We start from the raw sequence: 4,670 nt of genomic DNA, 5'->3' as shown, positions 1-4,670 counted from the left end.
ACAGCACACATAAGTGAGGACACTGGGGAGCTGTCTTGTCCTGCCCAGAACAGGAACGGGTCCTGATCTATGAGCAAGAGAAAACAAGAACTCTGATGACACTGAGCTAGCTTGGGTTTCTTCTGGTGACTGAGTCTCCCTTAAACTCACAGCTCTTCACCATGACCTAAAGAGATCTTCAGAAAAATGAGCACTTGCTCCAAGTGCTCAGTATACTTCCCGACTCACACAAAAGAGCCTTAGTGCAAACAAGAATCAGGACTGTAAGTGCAAAGCACTTTACTTGGCAGAGTATTTCTTATTTTCAGTGCACATCAATGAAGAACCATCTGAACTGACCATCTTGTTCAACAGATTTGTTTTCTCAGGTGAGTGTTACCCTGTGTAAAGATCCCAATAAATTAGTTTAGCAAATGCTTCATCCATGAGTGTCTGTGTAAAAACCTGCAGTCATTCTGCCTGTGCCCACTCTCATCCTGGCAGCTCCAGTGATTCACAGGAAGGACTGCTTTCCCTGGCCACCTACTTTGCACAGTCAAGCTCTACCAGACACCTCTGCAACAGGGCAAAAAGTATCAGATATCTTTCTTTTGCTACATCCTCAGCAATTTCTACTCTTACTTCTTCTACAATATTTTATGTACACAAAGTGTGCCACCCAATCCACTCACTGCCCCTAAACTCACAAAAATAACCATAGAAAGACATACATATTGTGCAACTGAACTCTTAACTCTAGTTCTGTATCTGGTCTGAGTTTTGGACAAAGGTGATTATTGCTTTTACTGAAATTTGATGAAGGTGTTTATCTACTTTCTGTATTCATCCTGAATGAAAACATACAGTACTATTAAGCAAGTTTCACCCAGTTCCATGACAAAAATTCAATGAAAAGCCCAATACAGAATTTCTTGGCCAAATTCCAGTTAACATTATGCTGTTTTACATTACTGTATTATTCTATTAGACAAAGGATAATGCATCAAGTTGAAAAATTAATGACTAATCCTGAATTTGTTTGGCAGCTTTAGCTGGAACATACCAAAGGTGTTTGTTGTAAACATTAGGATCACTATGGATTGTTATTCAGGTTAGATACAGATGCAATTCATTGATTCTATTGTATAGGACATGGCTGCCCAAAGCAACATTTTAGCTAAACTAATGCAGTAAAAGCCAGTTTGCCAGTGGAATTTGCTTGTAAAGCAACAGGGTAAGAGGAATTCTTTTGTGAAGTTGTCTTTGCATGGGAGGATTAGGTTCACCCCACTCATCTCTGCAGCAATATTAAAGGCTCCCTGTCCAAAATCTATGCTTCTCCAAAGCTCTCACTAACCCTCAGAGTCTGCAGAACATAAAGCTTTCCCAGAAATATCTTTTTGCCATCACACTTGTTAATTACAGCAGTAGTTTCACAGTTAATAGCTGTATAGCTGTATGTCTATTGCCATGGCAGTTCTCATCAGTGGTTCTGGATTTGTGTTACACTGTCCAGCATAAGAAGTCACCAATCTTTTAAATGTTACTGTCATAAAAAAAAAAAAAAAAAAGCCACAAGTTTCTTTAATGTTAAGCTTTAAAGGACAAATATACAAAAACTCAATACACAAACATGACATAAGCAGCACAGAAATACCTCATCGATGGCTGAATTCCTTCTGAAATGAGGTTCACGTAACCTTTATTTACCATCTGACATCGAAATGACTGGCTTGATTTTTCTCTTAGAAGCCACTGTCTAATTTAAAATCCATTTCTCATTGTTTCATTTTACATTTTAGAGGGTAGTTACACAAAAATAAAACTGTCAATTAATAAGATCCTACATAACCTTTTTCTGATATCTCTAGATAGCATATGTATCTTATCTTCCTGAGCACTCTGCATCTATTATAGGAGGCAAAAATCCATATACCTTCAGAAGATCCCTTCCTGTATCAGTTAGTGTAAAGTCACAAATATTTCAAAAAAGAAAGTAAAAAGAACTAGGATCTGGTAGAAATGAAGCAGCAAAACAAGACCTAAAGCTCTGTCCCATGAAGAAGACAGGAACGATATCAACACAACTGCCACCACCACCCACATAATAAGGGAGTGTACATACTTTTATAACAATACTACTAATCCCTGCAACAGCCAGTTGACTGACAATACTGTAATTAATAACAGATGATCACACAAAACAACTATCACAAACAAACAAAAACTCCAGGGTGCTTGATACATGTAGCTTTAAAGGAAGCTTTAGAATAACTACTAACATGCCATGATTTGTTCACCATTGAATTTTTTAACCCTTAAAGGATACCAAGCACTAAGCCAAAATGAAATCTAAGAAAATAGTTACCTGATTTTTCTTATTGCATCCTTGTAGGAAGTAATTTTCCTACCTTGAAGAACTAGTCAAAATTTTAATTAACAAATGAAGCATTCTACAATGTGACAAAACCAGGATCTTTCACAGTGTTTAATGAAAAAGTAAATATCTGCCCAAATAGCAGGTTACAAAGGAATTCACACTGGATTTAAATTAGCAGCAGATTCAAAACATGAACTCTGAATTCTCATAGTTTTCCCCATGGGTGCTATCTCCACTGGACCATGCTCTGTTCTATTGTCCTTATGTTGCTGTCATCTCTGGTTTAGACCAGAAATTTCATCCTGAAAATAAGCACCTTTTCTGCAAAAATCACTTCTTCATATTGGTCTATTCCCACACACAGAGGGGAAAAAAAAGGAAAAGAGTATTGACTTTATTGATTTCACATTGCAAAGCAATTTCCTCAGAAAAATCTGACTAGTTCCTAGAATTAGTTCACAGCAGGTGATAAAATAGCATCATCACCATTAACTCAGGGTCTTCCTCTGGGCTTAGCAAGCAGCCTGGAAGAAAGTATACCCTTTTATAACTAAGCTATAAATCATCAAGGCAGGCAGCTTGGTAATTGTTCGCAGCTGATCATAGAAACTAGCTATTGCTCTGAAGAAATAGCAATTTTGTATTACTAGAGAAACAAAGAAAAGGGAAAATTTTTTTCTACATATAAGGCATACGATGTGACACTCTGTGACTTTATAACCGTTTCATACTGGTGTAACTGTTTATGTCAGCTAGCTGACAGTGGCATCAAACTGGTATACTCTAATAAAGAATGACCTGATAGAAAAGATGCCAGTAAGTATGGGGAAAATTATACACCAGCAACGTAAACAGTGGCATACAGCAGTTAAGGGAGCTGTTGTAGGCTCTACCTTCACCCCGTTACTGGTATCCAACCAGAAATCATATGACTATTTACTAGAGTCAGATTTTATTATGGACTTAGAAGTAGAAGAAGGGAAAGGAGGTCCTCTTCCATTTTGTGCACCAGGACACAATGTGTCTTTGTCACTGATGGTCATCATAACACAGGATGACAGCACAGTAATGAGTTTGAAGCACAGACAACCCAGCTTATGGTGCAATTCAAAACCATTTAAGGCCATGGTGGCCAGATGTCCCTGCATGGTCCTCATCTTCCTATTTCTCTAGCCCAGGGGCATGCATCTCCTCTTTAAAGGTGCTTTCCACACCTTCATGCTCCATCACTATTTATTGCAAGTGAAGGCTCAGAAGTGTTGGCCTGGAAAGTGCTCTCAGTCAGACATGCCTGAGTGCGTATCCTTGAAGTGTGTTTCTCAGCTATCACACTTCCTTCTTTGTGTGGAAAGTGCAAAACAGCTCTCAGGAGCCGAACTGTAAACTTTCATGAGCTCATCAGCCACTCCACTAACTCTTACCTTCTTTCCAAATACAGGTCAAGGTCCTGTGCCAAAAGTCCCTTTTGTTTGCAATTCAGTGCTATTTAAGTTAGAAAGGGAGGACAGAGGGGTATCCACACTATAATATATGTTGCTGAAAAAAGGGTGTGAGATGAACTCAACAAAGACTCAAACATTCCCAGCCTCATGCTAGCATGAGGTTTTATTAGTACAAGGAAAATTTAAATTGGGAACACTCAGAAGTTCTAAATGAAATGTTAAATAAAGGATGTGAAAGCCAATCTCTCTTGTGCAGTATGTCCCTGCATGGTGGGTCCTTTCCTCATACTTGCTCTGCATTCCATCATTTTTCAGCACTCCCTTAGCTTGAATAAGAGTCACACAATCTTCTCTGTGTCCCTAGGAAAATTTCCTCCTCACGATCCATTTGGTCCAAAAGATTGCCCCTTCTCCTGAAGGGTTTCCAGTGCTCCAGCCACATTAAGGCAAATAGGAAATAGAAAACCCCACCACTGCAGGCAGCACCATCTTCATCAAAGCATCCAGAACACAGTACCTGCACAGGAGGCTGCAAAACGGCATGTGAAACAGCTACAGCAAACGTGGCAATACCTTCTTTCTAATAGCATCTTCATGTCATTTTAAAAGACTGTAGCCAGCTACTTCAGTGGTAGCTGCAGGACCACTTTCCTGGGTTCAGTACAGAAATTGAGATAATTTTACATTTTACATGATGATGAAGTTCAGATATGTTGCCCATTTGCAGTGATTTAGAAGTCACTAGGCACGAATGGACACCACTTAGATGTACATATTCAGGCTTGTCAGATACAAACTAATTTGATTAAAGCTTTCATTTAAGGAAAGAGAATTACCTAAGTCACATAATTTCATAGTAGTTTCTGCTA

Source organism: Harpia harpyja, chromosome 5 (genome assembly GCF_026419915.1).
Source record: "Harpia harpyja isolate bHarHar1 chromosome 5, bHarHar1 primary haplotype, whole genome shotgun sequence".
Lineage (NCBI taxonomy): Eukaryota > Metazoa > Chordata > Aves > Accipitriformes > Accipitridae > Harpia > Harpia harpyja.
Note: the sequence above shows the minus strand (reverse complement) of the source record.